This window comes from Vanacampus margaritifer, chromosome 1 (assembly GCF_051991255.1).
Source record: "Vanacampus margaritifer isolate UIUO_Vmar chromosome 1, RoL_Vmar_1.0, whole genome shotgun sequence".
Lineage (NCBI taxonomy): Eukaryota > Metazoa > Chordata > Actinopteri > Syngnathiformes > Syngnathidae > Vanacampus > Vanacampus margaritifer.
The window spans coordinates 24,984,539-25,005,356 of NC_135432.1; the positions used below are offsets into that span (position 1 = coordinate 24,984,539).

The 20,818-nt window shown below is 38.9% G+C and overlaps 1 protein-coding gene across 2 annotated transcripts in view; it reads right to left on the reverse strand.

Annotated features, from left to right (window-relative positions):
* Positions 1–4,523, reverse strand: part of cntn3a.1 (contactin 3a, tandem duplicate 1) — an 84,965-nt gene extending 80,442 nt beyond the window's left edge. Inside the window, exon 1 of one of the 2 annotated variants that reach the window (XM_077542326.1) lies at positions 4,168–4,523. The gene's annotated coding sequence lies outside the window, so the exon portion shown is untranslated. The remainder of the gene's footprint in view (positions 1–4,167) is intronic. The other variant, XM_077542336.1, reaches the window with a different exon arrangement.
* Positions 4,524–20,818: the final 16,295 nt, after the last annotated feature.

The window sequence follows — 20,818 nt, forward strand, 5'->3', positions numbered from 1 at the left end:
GGATAATAAGCAAGAGTTGCAATTGCTATTCTCCTCCAATCCAGTACTCTACACTAAAAAGACAACCGCAACATTACTGTCAGTCAGACTACAGTTTGCCACTTTGCTAGTAAGAATGGAGGCATGCTTTATTAGATTGTGAACAAATTCATGGAGTCAACGCTTGAAAGGAGACCATTTTTCTTCTTGCACTGAAGCACATCCAAGAAAGACATTTAAAGCTGGACTTGAAAGCGAAATAAAGATTTTAATCCCATTGCAGGGATCCACAAGGAACTCTCTGAGAAGGACATGTTCCACAGGGCTCAGAAAGACAGCTGGTTAGGGGAAAAAGTGCCAATCTCATGTCAATCACATAAATGATGTTATCATGAGCAACATAAATTATTCTGAACTTAAGTCTGTGCTGGTCACAGATTTGGGCCGTGTATTGATTTTGCCATGTTTTGCCTTTAGTATGGTTTTATATTACAGTATAGCAATTGATCCAGAACTTCAGAATGACATACGACAAAAATTACTGTAGAATGTTTATTTACTCCCGTTATTGCTGTATTGGAGTGCCTTCAGTCAATTGGCAACAGAGTGTCCAAATACTTTGCAATAATAATAAGAATGATATTGTTTGTTATCTGTATAAATGGCACTTCATTTATATAGCGCTTTTCCACCTTACAAGGCCCTCAAAGCGCTTTACGTTCGGCTACTCATTCACCTACTGATGACACAGCATCAGGAGCAACTGGGTTTTCAGTATCTTGCTCAAGGATACTTTGATGTGGTCACAATGGCATTGCATCGAACCCGCAACCTCTGACCACTCTACCACTGAGTATACAGGTAAATGTTGCTTTTGAAATGATTATTTCCTGCTTTTTGTCTGCTTCAAAACATGTTCTATTTTGCTGAAATTTCAACTTTTTATTCAAAAGTGCAGCAAAATTTTGTGTTTCGATTTTTGTGCCGACAGGAGACTCGATGTACTTTGTTTGGGAATTTCCCATGACATGCACCCAGCACACCTGTCAGTTTCTTGGGCCAGTAAGCGGACACATTAGAAATCAATTAACTGAACACATTATTATTATTATATATTTTTAAAGAGAAGTGAAGCCAAACATTTGTTTTTACAATAATATGTCATATGCAACCCCACTAGTCTAAACACGGCATTCTGATATTGTGTTTGTAGAACATTAATTAACTCAATAAAGCATTAAAATCCACCCATTTTTTAATCCATCTCAGGGGGCGGCCATTTTATCACTTGCTGTCGACTGAAAATGACATCACAGTGCCTTAGGGCTCAGCTTGCGAATGTCACATGACCAAACCCAGAAAAGAGATTAGTTGTGATTGGTTGTTACTTGACCACTTAAGCCTGGTTCAAACGGCAAGATTTTAAAATTGTCGGCAGACTTCCAAACTCTGAGAGACCCCGAATATGATGAGAAAAAAAATCACGGGTTATAACAGTTTTACATACAGTGGGTGGTGTGCAGCGAAAAGGCACAATCAATACATCACACGCGAACACGATTTCATTCATAAATACTTCCAGGTGAGACAGGAAATCTCGCAAAACATCTCGAGTTTAAACGACTTCAGAGGAAACAAACATGACGGAGCAGTGGCAATAGTTTGTGGCTTTTTATTAGCCAGAAAAAAAAAAGGTGTTGTTCAAAAGAGTGGAGACAGCGCAAGCACGTACTTTCTGTTGCACCATGACTGTGTTCATTTTGGATTTCCCACCATCCTTCCTCGCCGCATCGCTTTCTGATTGGCTGCATGTCAACAGGCTGCGTGCTCGCTTGTCCTCGGGGAAAACCACACACGGTGCGCAGCCGGGCCCAAAAAATCTAACATGTTGAATATTCCCGATTTGAGATCGGAGCGGCCCAAACGTCACTCCGAGCCGTCGAGATCAGTCTGAACACACCACACACGGCAGGAATATCTGTTAAGATCATCTTTTGGATATCGGAGCATTTGCAAGCGATTGTCAGGAGCGGAGATTCGCAGTTAAAATCGGGCTACTTATCCTGTCGGTTTAAGGCATAATGTGATGCCATTTTCAGTCAACAGCAAGTGACAAAAAAAAAATGGCCACCCTTTGGATGGATAAAAACGGGTGCATTTTTCTGCTTAATACATATTTCACAAATGCAATATTAATCAGAATGCCGTGTTTAGACAAGTGGGGGCACATAGAACTAATTATTATAAAGAAAGTTTTTGACTTGGCTTCCTCTTTATAATTAATTCCACTGGCCATGCCACAGTTGTGGGGGAGGGGGTGGTTCAGTTCCTTATAAACATATTTTGCGTGCTTTCACCTGCCACAGGACACAAGCAAATCAGTTGATTCTTCCACCATGTCATGGACTCACGTGTCGTTTTTAAAGAAAATGAGAGGAGCCGCTTTGATTGCTCCAGTTAGTTGTTTTTTTTAACATTTGATCCACATAGTTTTGATTTTAACACTGTTCTACTTTGAGAAAACACCAGGCTATAATTATGTATCGCCATTCAGACAAAAACTACTGAGATATGGCCTTAGGGCCATATTGCCCAGCCTAGATACTTTATCGATCTGGAAGGAAATTCTGCAGTACTAAGCTGGCTTCAGCATGTGCTATATCTCCCACTCCCATCACAAAACAGATCTTTAAATAAACATTTTCATCTTGGACAGCAGCTTCAGGTTCTTTTTTGGATGTCTTCCATGCGCATCAATCAATCATAGCGCTCCTTGTCTCATATCTCATAGCGTGTAGTGTGCGTGTGTGCAAACAGCTGTGCAAATGGCAACGTGAAATCAAACTTAATGAGTAGTAATCACATAAGATATATCCAGAGCCCAAAATAACCAAAAGTACTACCCCAGAGCAAAAAAGTCTCTGTGGGGTAGTAAATGACCTTAACTAAATATAGATGATAATCCCTGCCATCCAAACATGCAGTGGTACTTCAAATGTTCCTATGCACTTCAAAACAGGGTGCTGAGCAACAATTTAATCTGACTTTTTAGTACTTTATAAATAATGCAAGAGGTTTTTTTCCCCCCACTTATCCTGCTCTTCACTGTATACAATGTTGTTGTTTCATCTATTCTATTTCAGACCGTGTCAATAAAGGAGAAGCCCAAGGAGATGTAGAAAGCTCTAATTTGCTGCAGAACGTGGGATGAATAACGAATGCATGTTTAAAAAAGTAAATGGATTTTAACCTCACAGCATTTACAGTATAGAGTACAAAAAGCCAGACCAAAAACAAACAAACAAACAAAAACACCGCCACAGGGACGTTATTTGTCTCCGTGATCAATTCTGAGCTACATTGAATACACTTAAATGCACCATTTAGATGTGCAGCCATTCACGAGGATTTCATGAGAATAACTTGCAATGAAGCTGCTGACATACGGGTTTTGGACTTCTTAACTGCAATCAAGCTCGGAGCTCAGTTCAATTAAAGACTGGGAGGGATGATGAGTCCAGACTCAGTTCAATCCCACTCTGATTACTGACAGCAAATGAGTTCTGCCAGCAGTACTTAAGAGCAATAGGTGGATTTGTGACCCCTCACAAAAAGCATGATATAGATCAACAAAGAACAGAATATACAGGATGCAGTGTCAACATACCCTCAAACACTACGAGTGTACCTATTTTTCTCAGATGATGCCTGGTTTGCAAAGCTATGTAATTATAAATGCATGTTTTTATACAGTATGTGTGCTCATTCTGTCAGTACTTCCTCTGGGAAATAAAAACGCTCACTATTGCTACCCATTTCCCCCTTTTTTTCTCTCTCTCTCTTTTCCCTGTACATTAGCCATGTTTGTATTGTTTGTTTGCAGATGTGAAACTTTGTGTATGTGTTGATTAAGCATGGTGGGATGATAAGCATTTGGCTCAAATTTGACTTAAAATTGTCCTTATATGTGCTAATGAATGTTTGTCTGTTTGTCTATGTGTGCCCTGCGATTAGTTGGCGACCAATCCAGGGCGTACTACCTACTACTTGGCTCAAAGTCAGCTGGCTCCAGCACACGCGCGACCCTAATGAGCCAGTACAGTATAAAGGTAGCTCGATGGATAGCAGTCAATCAACACAAACAAATGGTGACTTGATTGAATCAAGTACAGTATTAAAATCATTTACCCGCGTAAATCCGAGTAGGTGTTTTTTGTCGAGTTTTATCCCTCCTCGGATATCCATGTTACGCCGCACATCTCCTTTTGCAGCACCGAGCGTGGAAACAAACTCTTCTCACGCTTCTTTTCTTTATCCTCGAGAGCCCACCGAAAGCTCCCTCTTCTTATTCTTCTTTCCGCTCCGCTCACACGCTCCGGCACTGACAAGCACGGTACTCGTCTGGCGTGACCGAGCCCAGCAGCTGTTGTGGAAGGTTAGTCCTCCCACGGAGCGCGTCTCGCGTGTGGCTGTTCGGGGTTTGAGACCAGTTGGGGTGTGCTTGCTTGCCGTCTGACGTAGGGCACGAGCGTCCAAACGCGTGTAGCGCGGGACCACTGTCACTTCCTGTGTGCACGCGGGACACAGAAGAGGAAGCCGTGCTTTCTTCTTTTTTTCTTTTTTTACAGTATTTTTATGTACAGTATTCATTTTATTCCCTCCCCAGGCTGAGTTTTAATCCTTTTACCACAGATTATAAATATGTGAAGTTTTCGGAGAGGGTTGTCTACCAAATATCATATTATTTAAATAGCATTGTAATGCCTTTTTTAAACGCCTGCAATGCTATTTGAATATTATTCAAATTATTCTTCAGAATAACGTGGCATTAGAAAGACAAGTTATAGTTTCCTAGGAGGCTGGTCAGTGGTCATAACAGTGAACCCACATAAAGGATGTGAGCTCAAACAAGGCATCATGAAGAGTAATACTACTACTAATAATAATAATAAGAAGAAGAAGAAGAGATTACAATGAAATTATTAAATCATGGTCTGTGGCTTGATCTATTGATCTTTTTTTTTGTCCAACAATTAAGTCACAGAAAATTGCACATTTCATGTTCAAATATATGGACCACAGTAGTGTGGCAGCAATCAGCCAGCCTCACTACATTGCACAATCCTCACGAAAAAGCAGAAATGGCACACAGCAACTGCTCCATCTATTTTTTAATTTACTATATGACAACAGAGGATGTTGTTGGCAAATGCCTGTACTGATCTCCAGTGTAATGTTTTCAGACACTTTAATTATGCACTGTAATTTTCCAGTCATTCTAATGTGTTTAATATTTTTAGTTTTGCTGATTGCATAAATGGCAGATAAAGTGTACCATGAAGCAGACAGTAGGCTACTTTCTCGTCCATTACTTGGCAGTGAGACTGGGTGTGATGCATTATTCTGTCAAATCCAAAAGATAGCCAGCGTTGCAATGTTAGTACATTTTAGCATTAACTAACAACATTGTCAGTTTTAGCTCCTAAAAAAAAAAGCCCATAATCTCATGTTTGACAACGTTTTCAATGTGAGTTTTTGGATTTTATATGTTCTCTCTCTCTCTCTCTCTCTCTCTCTCTCTCTCTCTCTCTCTCTCTCTCTCTCTCTCTCTCTCCTCTCCTCTCTCTCTCTCTCTCTCTTCTCATCTCTCTCATCTCTCTCTCTCTCTCTCTCTCTCTCTCTCTCTCTCTCTCTCTCTCTCTCTCTCTCTCTCTCTCTCTCTCTCTCTCTCTCTCTCTCTCTCTCTCTCTCTCTCTCTCTCTAAAACTGCGAAGGGTAATTTGGCATCTTGGTGATGAAATACTCCCTTTGCGAGTGAAAAAAGAAAAGTATACTTTGGTTTTGGCCTGTTTGGTCGCAATAGCCTACTGTAGCTCTGTCCGCGATTGTCATGAAAGCCGCATTTGGCACTAGCAGTGTTTTTCAGGGGATGTGGGTGGGGAAGGGCATCAGTCTGGCTCGGCTGCATGACCTCCAAACAAGCTAATTTAAGCGGGAATAGAAAACGAGCGAGTGTGTTGTAGTTTTATATCCAATACATTACTTTCTATATTAATATCAGTACCTATAATTTTGCTCTTGGTTAAAAGCACACGCATATGGCATATGCATTTGGCATATTGTGGGTGTAGAGACGGTGGTTTAGTAACCAGAAGGTCATCTGTTTGATCCCTGCCCTCCCCAAGTCATGTGTCGTGCCCTTGGGCAAGGCACTTCACACACATTGCCTCCAGTGCTAATCACATTGGTATATGGAAGGTGCGAATGTTTGGCGGTGGTCGGAGGGGCCGTAAGCGCACACTGGCAGCCACGCTTCCGTCAGCCTGCCCCAGTGCAGCTGTGGCTACTTAATTAAGTACCTTACCACCACCACCACCACAGTGTGAATGTGTGAGTGCATGAATAATGTATCCATTCCATTGTAAAGCATCTTTGAGTGTCTAGAAAAGCGCTATATAAATCTGATGCATTATTATTATATAAACACTAGAACTGGAACAGTAAATATATACTTTTGATTATTTTACTTGTTTCACTGTGGCTAGGGATTTGTTTAATTTGATAGTTTGTCTGTGTTTTGACCGACCTGATCATTTTGTGCATCAACACTAAACAGCAGGTCTTTTTCTTTCTTTGTATTCCTTTTTGTTGTCACACGCGTGATGACTATTACAGTCAGCCTAAAACAACCCATCACTGATCAGTTGAACTACTTCATACGTTTGAGTAAAAAATTATTTATGTAGCACTTTTCACTGACAAATATCACAAAGATTTGCAATTACAGTGAGTATAATATTCAATTATACAAACTTTCCAAAATTGATTCGATTCGATTTAGAAGGGCCCGATTCGATTAGATTCACGATTCACATTGATTTTTTTTTTTTTTGCCGTATTAAAAGTATTGATTCATGGTTTTATGAATCGATATCGGACTATGGAAAGGGATATCGATTCAATATCAATATATCGATATTTTAAACCCAGCCCTAATGTTGTTGCCCTTAGCTTGCTTAGGTTTGCCACTCTAAAGCCCTGACAGGATTACATAGTCAATGAGTCGTGATGCGTCATATTTCTTGAAGGACTCGTATACAGTTATCAATTATTCATATTTAATGGACAGTCAATGATTATTCAATATTAAAACTTAATGATGAGGCTCAAAGGGAGTGGATACAGACAAAAAGAGTAGAGGCCCCAGGATTTAACTCCTGAGGGACACCACACAGCAGAGGACAGGGATGGTCACATGAAGGCTTTTATCATTTTCTATCGCCGAGATGATTAACAAGCTAGTCCAATCAGTTGCCTAAATTGATGCAACTTTTTCTTTCTTTCTTCGCTCCTTTTCAACATGCAACCATACTGGTTGTTGTTGTTTTTTTGCTGTGTTTGTGTTTTTTGTTTTTTTAAGTTACCAAATTGTATTTTTTAAGTACTGTACAGTAATTGTGCATTTATTTTTTTTATATACATATTCGAAATAAACTGTTTTAAAAAAGTTTCAAGAAGCACAGAGCAACCACTCCAGGTACATCATTACGACTTTAGGTACATCATTATAACTGTTATGTTTAAGTAGACAGAACCCTTTTTATGTGCCATGCCTCTGGTCCATAATGCGTCCATGTTGAGTGGGATTTAAGTGAATCAACTTTTGCTCCAGCCAACGGGACATGATAATTACAGAAGAAATTAATTAATGCCCTGCTGAGCCTTAGAAAGAAGAAAGGGAGGGAAAAAATACCATTTGGATTAACCTACCAAACAAATACAGCATTCCTTTAAGCAGCCATGCATGCAGCTAATTATGACACACGGAGGAACATTTGATAGTATAGGCAGCCTTAAACAAAACATCTAAAACGTTACAACTTGGAGGGAGCTTTTGTTATGTGATGATTTCTGGAAAAGAAAAACTAGAATTTGCTCTCAAGGAGATGGGGGGTGGGTATGTGCATCTACCTCTATAAATTTCTCATTATTGTTTGGAAGATGTCATTTTCTTACTTGGATTAGATTTTTCCTTAGACAATAATTGAGATGTTAAAGCGTTAAAGTAACTTGTCACTGCCAGAGACAAACAGACATGTTCTGTATTTCCAAGGCCACATTTCGGAGAGCATTTAAAAACATCTTATTTTTTTTGCACAGTTCAATCTGCCACTCTTCTTGCACAATTACAATGAAAACATCTTTCTCTCAGGTCACATCATCCCGCATTTGTAAAACATGTGTGATTTGTGAGGGGGGGGAAAACACGAGCAAATGCGGATTGTAAATTGGGCCAGCTCTATTTGTGCGAGTACAATACTTGGCGCATGGCCCAACTGGGCATTGGCAGAGTGAGGTCAGCCCGCTGTACACCTGTCTCTGTGTGATATCATTCAATTTTAATGAAGTGAAGGGCAGTCGACAGCTAAATTACCTCTCTGACACATTGACACTGGTGCATATCCTTAAGTCAGGAGGATGTGAACCTCAAAGGCTGTCTAATACAAGGCTACTATCTATTAAATGATATATATAATCAGCCCAAATTTGTGCTTCTTAATCATCTGAGTAACTGCTGAGGCCACATACTTCTGCAAATGTACACAGGAAAACATAACTGAATACTACAGTACTTGTATAAAATATGTCTATTGCCCCCGACTGTTCTTAGATTCAGATACAAACCAGATAGATTCCAGTGCACCTCAGTCGGTGTGCTGACAATCAGCACTTGGACCTATAAAGAAGCTATATGTTCAGCGATCAGCCGAAGTTCTGCACACAAAAGGTGAATGGTTAGGTCAGACTCGAGAATATGTGGAGGATGCTACGCTGATTGCAAGATTAACACCTTTTGTCGGCGGCAGGGTGATTGTGTGAGGAGGCATCTTCAACACTGGAAAAAAAAGGAAGAAGCTCGTTAGCTCATGCAAAGAGATTCTTAATTATTATCATGGTAATGAGATTCTTATTTTCCACCTTTGTATGAAGAATCAAAGCTGTACCAGAGGCAGGGAGTCACCTGCAAGAAGTTTAACACCTGACACACCGCTATACTGTAATATCACCTACTTTGATAAAAGCAATTGTCATACATTACATTAACACATTATACCAAATGTAGACACGGTCACAACTTTTTTAAATGAGTATCTGACGCAGATTCTCTGTGGCTGGGTTCTGCATAAACGGCACAGACAGATTAATTGTGGATCTTCTCTTAAGGCTCTGATGTGCGAATATTGCCGGATACTGTGTGAAAGAGGCTGCTCATTCAGACACTGTTCAAACAGACAAGTCAAGAAAACTCATCTCTCCACTACACCTTTGCGTTCTGCCTTTGATTGACAAGAAGCTGCTATAGATCTGTCAGGGTATCTTACATCAAACCAATCTTCGTGAGTCCAATGTCCTTTCGTAGGAGCGTATCCACGAAGATGTTGTCGAGCACTGACATGAAATGCACACTGATTTTGACAGTTGTAGAAGTGTACAACTGCTTGTACTTCTCATAATGTGTACATGCATGAATGCTTGAAACAAAGTGTTTTAGAGAGCAGATTTGTAAAAAAAAAACAAAAAAAAATCACAATGGAAGGCTTCATTGTGACTTTGGTGCGTGCCAGCAGCCTGAAGTCATTATGGCCGATAAGAATGTCCTTGTGCAAAGTAACAGCAACTTTCTGCTGAGAGCAGGACTTTGAATAGGGCCAGATGCTTTTTTAAATTACGCCAAAAAATCTGCAGTTATAGCAGAAATGAAAATATTTGCAACCACCATGTATCAAGCCTGGCTTCTACAAAATATGCTAATTAATTTATTTGTGACATTTTGTATTTCGAAAAATATATGTATGGCTGTTTTGTGGAAAACACTACTTCACCTTTATATTTTTATGCAGGATCGTGAGTGGTCGGCGGCAACAATGAATACACAGAGACTTGATATGCTTTGCTAGAATAACCGTGTCTTTTATTCCCCGCAAACAGCAATCAACATTTATACTGTGCTAGGATAATCGTACGTTTTATCCCCCGCAAACAGTAATCAACACCTGGGCTATGCTAGAACGATTATCCCTTTCATTCCCCGCAAACAGCATCAGTCACAACTCGATTTGCTAGAATTTACCTTTTATTCCGCGCAAACAGAAATACTCACAACTTGCTTTGCTAGAATTATTGTACCTTTTATTCCCCGCAAACAGCAATAATCACAACTTGCTTTGCTAGAATTATTGTACATTTTATTCCCGCAAACAGCAATCAATACACTACAACGTTAAGCAGCATAATATGATGATCATCAGCGCTTACCTTGACACTAGACCGGAGAGCCTACGGTCCGGGTAGAACGAGCTGCAAAACGGCTGGGCAATCGTACGTGTTCCGCAGCTGACTCTGTCGGGACCGTGTGTCGCTCCGTCTTTTATTCATTAGCGTGGGAAACCGGGCTTGCAAAGCCCTTTCTCAGACACTTTCGAAAACATGTTTTGCAAAGCAGGGAAGGCTGTAGTATAAACAAGGAAGAGTTCCCAGGCTGATCCCGCCCTTTATTTACAAATTGTTGGGCACCTGGATTTGTACAACAGTTCAGGACAACAACATATCCTTATATAAGAGGTTTCATGAGGACATATCAAACCATGTTTTTTCCCCTTCATTGGCTTATTTCCAAATCATAGAAGAAGTATGAGGTCTATCATCAAATAACAGAAACTTGTCACAGTTAACCCAGGGGTGTGTCATTCATTTAAAAAATAAAAACATGCCCCAAAACGATACCCCTTAAAAATCTATAGTTTTTTTTTATATAGCCATATTTCCTCCAATGGGTACAGTTCACTAAACTACAAGATTTGGTTAATATTCAATGAGGCATCGGAATTGTGGATGAGCTCTCTAAATAGCGTAACACCATTGCTGCAGGGCAACATGTGACACATCAGTGAATTCAACAATGAGGCAAACAAGAAATACAAATATCTTTAAATGAGTTCCCCCTCTAATTGCACTGTAGTATTGATAGGAACCAGCAATAAAATGACAAGCAGTTAATGTGAGGCACTTACACACTCCATCGCCATTGTAGCAAGTAGCAATCAATAAACATTGGTGTGTCTACCTTTAGCCTAACACAAGCATTTGAAATGTGGTCTTTAAAAGAAATTCCTTTGTCACCTTCTAAGCTTAATATACTAATGAAACTCAACTAAAAACTACAATCGTAGCCTGATGCCAGGAATGTTGAACACTTATTCTTGAGCACTAGTCCAAAATGACAATGTAAATACCATGTGATATTCAAGTCACATTTTTATTGCTTCATTGCATCTTTACACATATTCAAACCATGAATAACCAGTCTTCATCATATTTATTGTATCCTATTTTTACCCCCTGTTTTTATTTTCACAAGTGTTGGAACTTACTCGCCTAACCTGGAAACTCGGGTATTGCCATCCCATCCATCCATCATCTACCGCTTATCCGGGGTCGGGTCGCGGGGCAACAGTTTTAGCAGGGAAGCACAGACTACTCTCAAGATGCGCCCCCAGTAGGTATATAGTGCTGGTATGTTTAATGTGCAAAACAACATTGGTTTGGTTAAGGACCCCTGAAAATGCAACAACGCCGGGCGAAGCATCTCCACAGTCACAATTTGACTGAGGGCAATAACGCTAGCACAAGAAATGAAGATAGAACCAGTGGCGTAAATATCGCCGGGGCAGCCGGTGCGTTGCACTGGGGCCCAGAGACAGCGCATGGGGCCCATGACAAGGGGGAAAAAGGAGAGAGAGAGAGAGAGAGAGAGACAGAGCGAGAGAACAAAAACAGAAATAACGGCCAGTGTTATTTTGTACATACGCTGAAATGATGATTTAATCACCTGACTTCGGCATTTGTCAGTCAAGATGAGTTTCGACGTGATGCGCGTAGAAAAAAAAGTGGTAGCTAGTGTGCGTGCCACCGTCGCCGTCATGCTTTGCAAACAAAACAAAAAAAAAAGCGCTGCGCAAGAAAGAAAAGACAAAAACAAAAAACATGACGTTAAAGCTATTGGAAGAGATGTGATAGATGTGGTTTGAGTCCAGGCCATTAGCAAAATCTCGTGTCCGCTCCCAACGAGCTGTAGCTTGTCGGCAGTTAGCTCCATCGCAGAAGCGACCCTCCAGCTGCGTGCCGCTTCTCCCGGCGGTCAATAGGCGGCTTCCCCGTGTCCCAGCCGCCTACGCAGCCTCAGGGGATGAATTTGACACAAAATGCAAAAGCTAATATCGCATTTGGCGCTCTGGACCATTCTCCAGATACAATAAACAAGGAAACAGGTGTTTTTCCTGACAAATGTTACTTTAAACCTATAGGAGCGTCGTAAATGACTTCGCTGAGCGCGACGCGCAGATGAGCTTCTAATGAGTGATTATAGCTACAAATCTTTTTGTTATGAAGTGCAGTTAGTGGGATTCAAATATGTGGAAAATTACTTTATTGTTTTAAAAAAAGTTTTAAAACAGAATATCATGTATTGGAAGATTTTTGTGGTATTTTTAATGTTCAATATAGATTGTACAATATTAAAATTGGAGGCCCTGCAAAAGTCCTTGGTGACAAGTCGCACTTTTCTCCAAAGACTGTGTGCACGCACGTGTGTGCTTGCATGGGTGTGTGCGCGGGAGCGCTCATGTGTGGGCGGAGGATGGGGGAAAAATTGGGGGGAAAGGGGGCCCAACATTTTTTTTTTTGCACCGGAGCCTCTCAGCATGGTGTTACGCCACTGGATAGAACACTTTCAAGGAGGTCCGTCTTGGTGCATTAAAAGGCATCATCTTTCGGCTGACCCAATTTACCCCAATTTATCAATTTTTTTTAGCATGCTATCCTATAATACAGTGTTGACACACACACACACACGTTCATTCTTAGTTTTGATTCTTTCAGTGAGGATCTACAATGTAAATAGTAATGAGCAGAAAGCAATTAACACCTTGAATCAGGTGTGTCTAAACTGTTGGCCTAAACTGCACCTTTCATGTACTTTGCTGGCAAAGATATATGTGCAAAATTAGTCATTTAAGAAATAATCATTTTTGGACCAATTAAATGAATTGTATAATTTCCTGCAGCACCATTGATGATCTCTTCCCTGTGCTAAATTAACAGCTGAAATATGGTCAGTTTGAGCATTTTCTGTTTTTCTTATTGTTTCGCTTTGTTATAAAGGGTATCGGATTTTTTTTCCCCCTATTAAACATATTCGCTGATCGTCTTTGAGAGCATAACTCCTTTATCTTATAAGTGTTGCCTTACCCAAAAGAAATCAACATCAATAAAAAGATCATGAAATTAATGATATTCTGGATTAATGCTGTAGGGCATGATGGTCTCATTGATGCATTAAATTGGAAACCATTTATATAAAGGTTTATCTCTCATGCTTGTATCTTCTCTATAGAGTGTGAGATGAATATCAGGTGCAAAGCTCATAATTGACACACAAGGAAAGTTGATTATTTTCTCGCTTGAAATGGTAAGAACTTTGATATTGACTTGGTACCACTTGCTCCACAGGCCAATTTGTGTGAGTGTGCGATATCGCAAAGAAAATCAAGACGTAGAGTTTTTTTTCTCTTTTCCTCTTACCACCAGCCTTCACTTGCTGCACACTAATGACTGCCCTGCCAAAGCATTTAACCTTGAGCCAATCTGTCTTCTTATAGCAAAAAAGCTGAGCTCCTGAACCATGAAATAGAAGTTGATGTTCCACTAACAGAAGGCTACCCAGACTACTTCAAGATTAATCAGTTCACGCTATTTCAAATGGCATGAACTCATTGCCTGGAATCTATGAACGCGTAGTCTACAATAAGAGCAAAGTATAGCTCGGTCAGACCATGGTTGCTATTGTTGACATATGACTCATTTTAAATCATTAGATTGTTATTAAAACTAAAAGGCTTTCAGGCCAGTAGAGTTCATAATCAAACATACAGTAGCACAAGCAAGTGCAAGCATCTATTATTGTCACACGTATCCTAGTGCTGCTGTCTCATTTGACACATTGTAAAGAAATTGCGATGGTATGTGCATTTCAGTGTAAGCAGCTGTCTCAATGCGCCCCAGGGCAGATGGGGAAGAACTGTCACAAAGTGTGAATGTGGCACAGTTAAAGAAAAACTTGCATGCAAAAGTTTTGCCGCACACCGTGTAACAGGACGGAACACGATTAAAGTGGACAATCGCAAAGAGAATAACAGTTTGACGCACATCAAGTAGTTGAGGACCTCACGTTTGTTTGAACTCTCCATCAATATTACAATTTGAAGTTTAACCAAAGCATCCAAAAATATGCCATGAAGATCAAACTAATTATTTGTAGAGAAAACCATCATCATATATCATGTACGCTTCAAATGCACTTCGGTAGACCTGAGTTGTGTACAGTATTCTACCGTTGCATCTTGTTATCTATGCTTTTTTTTGTGTGACATGCTTACCCTATTAGGAAGATAATGGCAAAAGAAGAAGGATTGTAAGTCATTGTGAAGCAAGCCGATTTGAAGCGCAAAAGTGTTTCAGTGCCTTCCCAGTTGGAGAAGATTGTGGATTTCATAACAAAAGTGTAGGCCTAAGTTATGTTTAATGACTTAAGCAAACGTATGGTTTTATTTTGGTAGGCGTGCTGCTTCATAGTTTCGTTATGTTATCTTTTGGCTGCATCAATCAGCTTTTTGTGCATACGTGACGTTGGTGGACGAGTGGTGCATGTTTGGCTCGCAGTTCGAATCTTGGCTCTGGTCTTCCTGTGTGTGTCGTGTTTGTTCGGTGAGATTGAGGAATGCAAGACAGCGAGATAGGGCTAATGTGTAACACGTGAATCTTTAATTAAACAGAGACGAGGTTGTGAGCTAGCAACCGTGACTTGACTACAAGATGCAGCAGGACAAGACACAACATACAACAATGCACCAACACAGACTGAATTAACACAGACTAAATACACCCACATTGATTGACTCAACGAGACACACATGGACAAGACACACAGCCGAGGGCACTGATTGGTCAACACACGGGGAAAGGAAGACAAACACAGGTGGACGTGATTACACATGATGAGACAAAGGGAGACACAAGGAAAACATAACAAAACACTGATCACAATCGACAAAAGGCAATAAAAATCTAACAAAAACCCAACCCAACGGAACCGAAACATGACGGTGCCGTTTTCATGTTCTCACGTGCTTTCATGGGTTTTCTTGTAGTGCCATGGCGCGAGTGTGAATGGTTTTGTTTTATCTATCTGAGTCAGCTGGAATAGGCTCCAGAAGTGACCAGGGGTCCATTTCACAAAGCATTTTCAACAAACACAGAGACTCAGGCCCCGTCCAGACGGAAGCAAAGTTCCTCAAACAAATCTCGTATACACAGAAGCATGAACGTGGGAATAAAGAAGCTAAATATTTTGCTGCATAAGCAAGCTAAGGAGGCTGCGCAGTTGCAGGAACCGCCATTGTTGTTCACAGAGTGACCATTACGTCATCACTGGAGGAATATCCTGCATATGGTGTCCAGATGGATGCGTACAGGGTGCGTTTTGAAGTCTTTCCACTCTGGAGCCCGGTTTCAAAAGTGATCGGTTTCAAGCTCCGAAACCGTGCCATGGTGTGGACAAACAGCTTAAACGGTAAGAAATTTGTGAGCATACATTGGAACTGGTTTTCGTGTGGACGGGGCCTGACCCTGAACAGTGAGTTGACATGCCCTGAGATAGGAAATGCTGCGTTTTTGGTTCCAGGACAGCTGATTTAAGGTAGTTATATCAACGCAGAGTAGTTTCACCTGACGTCGCCACTACACTAAAAAGCCCACATCAATGAAGCCACGATTCGTTGAGTCACCATGGCAACGGGGAAGCGCAGTGCGCGCCGCCGCCCTCTGCTTCCGTGTTTTTTTCTTTTTTTTTATCCCTCTCAACTGAAAATCTTAATGCAATAATATGGCGAATTTTAACATGTCTTTAGAAAAAAAACCGCGAGGTTCATTGTGAAAAAACTGCAACCGACCAGGTTTTTTTCATGGAACATGTTACTACGGTAACTGACCGAGAGCTTAAGTTACCTCTTTTTATGAAACAGGCTAGAGTTACTTATTTTTCTCTGGTTTCAGTTACCTCCCTTTGTGAGTTTCCCACATTTCAGGGTTTCTTGACCCAGAGTTGTCACTAAACCTGCTTTCTGAAATAGACCTCAGAACTAGAACTATGAATAATGCTGGAGACTTCTACCCTAGCTTGGGTATCTGCCTTATGCTTGTTACTTTTATCTAAAGGTGTTTGACAGTAATGTAAAGAAATTGGGTGAGTGGAGTGAGATGTATCAGCAACCTTTACTAAGCCTTTCCATTCATCATTATAGTTTATAAGATTTTTTTCTAATGTAGCCTAATGACAATGTAACGGTTAACTTCTGCTTGTGTTAAATTATGACTATTAATAACAATGTTAAAATGTCACTTTAAACATCGCCATTACCGTTAGAGGTTTTATGACAGGTTGGCCTTTGGAATGAAAAACTGTATTCCATGTATAATTGATCTCAACGGGATATGTTTCCGATTGTGGCTGTACTGGGGGTACTGTACAGTAATAATGGCAACTTCAATCTTTGTAGAGCATTGTCTCTGACAATGTTGTACTGCTTTTCAAACACACCCTGTTTTCATTCATCAGTAGGTGACGGAAATGAGTGCCATGCGTTTGTGTTGTGCTTATGTGAGTACACACTATTCATTCAATGGCCACAAACATGCACAACACATTACAGGTAATGATCAACATTTTCAAAATATTGTGAATTTACTACAGCATATTGTAATATTATTTGTAGTACAACACTGCTTTGGATAAGTTTTAATTCCCCCCCCCCAAAAAAATTATGTCGGTTGTAAGAATTTTGATTAAGTGTTCCCCCTAAAGAGCATGTGGTCTCCCATGTAAGCAATAGTCTACTGGTAATTTTCTCTGTTTGCTCTCTTGATAAGTCAGTACACTTTAGTTATTAACACTGGTATGTTTACTTAAGTACATTGCTCCGTCTTGTTAATTTACAGGATATTCAGGGTGAGCTTCGTCTCAATTTGTTCAATAGGCTTTACAACACCAGGAGCCCCCAAGTAATTCTTTTTTTAAGTTTACTGACTTCTTTGGCTTTTATGTTATTTGCCTCCAGGTTACCAGTGCCGTGGCTGGCGGCGGGAATTGTGACTTTCTCTATTTTCTCAAATGAATAATACACACAAAGTGCATTGATTTGTAACAACTCACCAGCATCTGCTCAAAGGAGACCTGAAGTTACAGTATGTGTGCATGGGTGGGAGGATAAATGAACACCAACAAGGAAGCATCAAATGAGAAGTGCACTTTAGAGTTGCACTACAAGCATCATCCAATCTCTGTTTTCAAACAACCTAATACGTCTTGGCCAGAAAATAATGTCTTTGGTACTGAGATGAAAGACATCAACCATAATTCATAATAAGACATAATTCAATCTCTCCATGCTACATTGCATGAAATAACGTTAAAGAAAGGTCCAAAAGACTTTTGGGGTCTTGAGGATGCGGTTGCAGACTGGTTCATATAGAGGTGTATACATTTTAACGACAAAAGGCAATTATTACATTGTTGAAGTTAAAGCGAGACTTATTTAGTCTCATCAGTAACAACCGAATATATTGTCTATAATTAATTTGATGTTTTCATTATTTTTCATGTACAATGAATACCATTAAAAACACATTTTGCCACTAGACTGAAAATGACATCTACTCATGGCTCAGGTAACAACCAATCACGGCTCATCTTGAGCATGACCAAACCCAGAAAACAGGTGAGCCGTAAAGTAAAATGACATCTACTCAGGGCTAAGGTAACAACCAATCATGGCTAACCTGTTTTCTGGGTTTGGTTATGTGCAAGCTGAGCCGTGATTGGTTGTTACGCCGTGATTCGTTGTTGACCTGAGCCCTGAATAGATGTGATGTCATTTTCAGTCAACAATAAGTAGTAAAATGTGTTTTTAAATGTGTTAATTGTAATTATTGAAAATATCAAATTAATTCAATTATAGAAAAAAATATTAACTTTATATTGCTGAAAATGGCTTAAAAAAATAAGAATAATAACAAATAAATAATTAATGTCACCCTCAAAAAAATAATGGCCCAATCCATTTGATCTGTTTTTTCTGGAAAAAAAACAAAACAAAAACGAAACCAAATACTGAATATACTGTATCATATAATTTTATATCAGGTGTTGGAACTGAATGACAACTGGGGGCTTGTCACACACAGTCAGTGGCACAGTCAGGGGTGGAAGGCGGCCTTCATTACTCATTTCTTCTCATTACATTCCAGGCATTATATTTTCTTCTACAACCTGTGTGTGCAAATGTACAGCAAATCTAAACAAATCGGTAAATGGGTATTAATGATGTTTTTATATTAACCAACCTAATCATATTAAATTTAAGGTGGTGGAACAGTAACTGCTAGCAACTCTTCTGTGTCTGCCCTTATGATATATTTTCGTGCTCCAGCTCACTCTATCTAGCACTAGTGATATTCAGTCCACATCTTTAAATCTCTACAGCGAGATTGGTCAGTTGTGAGAACTGGACTGAAGTCTATTGATCATGCACTTTGACATACTGCTGCACTGATGCACTCCTCCGCCCTTGATTTAGTATTGCTGAGGTTGTTCATAGCGAAACCTCTCACTTTCCCCTTCATCGTTTATTTGTTGACATCTTCCAACATGACATGTAATGCACAAGTCAATTACTGTTCATGGTTGGCAAGTTTTGGTCTTTAACAAAACAATTTCTTTATGCTTCAAAAATAATATGAATAATAATATGAAGCAAATGCTGAGCACTTCTGAGTTTACTGTATTGTGTTACACAACTTCTGCATTACTTAGGAAAGTTTGACATTTGAATGAATGAATGAACGAATGAATGAATGAATTTTTCAAACACATATACAAAAAAAATATCAGGATAGAGAAAAAAAATCTACTCAAATTTATTAAAAATCATATAAAAAAAACATAACCTATAAACATGTCCAATAAAAAAAGAGTAGAAAAACACTTTTTAACCTCTACCCCTATATAACTTAATGAAACATTCTCAAACAATAAGACTCAAACATAATTCAAAACACAGTCCTGTACATTCACATAAAGTCACATAAAAATACAACAAAACAAAGCAAATAATCCCTGCACGGACACCAAAGCGCCTTAATATTTTACATTTTGTCTGTGGCACTATAGGCATTAATGATTTCATATTTTAGTTTTTCTTAAACCCTGATAAGGAAGTATGTAGCTTCAGCTCATCATCAAGACTATTCCACAATTTTACACCCAAAACTGAGACACATCTGTATTTTACATTAGTCCTTACTTTACGTATTTCAAACATAATTAAATACCATAAATTGGAAATAAATTTTCTTAGGTTTTTTTTTTTATACATAAAGGTAAGCTATTATTTACTTCACAAAAAAGTGTTTCCATTGTTTTTAAGTACACAATATCCATAAATTTTAAGATACCTGATCCTATAAATAACTGATTAGTTGTTTCCCTGTAACCAACCTTATTTATTATTTTAATTGCTTTTTTTCTGTAATTTACCATTTGGGTCTATATTTGTTTTATACGCATTGCCCCAAATTTCAGCACAATATAACATGTGAGGTAAAATAAGTAAAAAATACAATATGTGGAGGCTTTTCTCATTTAGAAAATCCTTGACTTGATAAAGAACAGCCACTTATTTTGCCAATTTCCGTTTCGCATATTCTATCTGTGATTTCCAACACAGTTCATTATCAATAATCACCCCCAAAAACTTTGCTTCAGTGACTTGCTCAATTTCTATACCATTTAAATTTAGTTTTATTTTACTACTCAGTTGCAAACCACTAAACACCATGAATTTTGTCTTTTTCCATTTAAAGATAACTTATTATAATCAAAACATTTTGTTTAACACTATCAAGTCCCTTTCTAGAGTTCTTATTAATCATTCCATGTTTTCCCCTCTGCAAAATATATGTGTATGTATCATCAGCAAACATTACATATTTTAATATATTTGAAACTGTGCAAATATCATTCAATTAAATTATAAATCACTTAGGTCCCAATACTGAACCTTGTGGTATACCACAGGTCACTCTTCTCAATTGTGATTCTTCATTATTTATTTTTACATATTGAAACCTGTTATTTAAATAACTATTTAACCATTTCAACGCAACACCTCTCATGCCATATTGTTCAAATTTCTGCAAAAGTAATGGGTGATCAAAGGTATTAAATGCTTTACATAAATCAATAAATATACCTACAGCATGTTGTTTTTTATCCATTACTGTAGCTATATTTTCTACAAATTCCATCACTGCCAATGCTGTTGATCGTTTTCTAAATCCATACCGGTGGTCATTTAATAAACCATATTTTTCAAAAATTCTTTTTACAAAAAGTTTTTCAAGTATTTTAGAAAACTGCTGTAACAAGGAAACAGGTCTATAATTTGACACAATATGTTTTTTGCCCTTTTTATACATTGGTATCACTTTTGCTATTTTAATTTTATCAGGAAAAATACCGTCAAAAAGGATTTATTGCAGACATAAGTAAATGGTTCGATAACACAATTATTTCTTTTAAAAGTGACATTTCAAGATTGTTAGAGTCAGTTGATGTTTTGTTCTTAAACTTTCTCACAACTTCTGGCACATCACTCGAACAGACCAA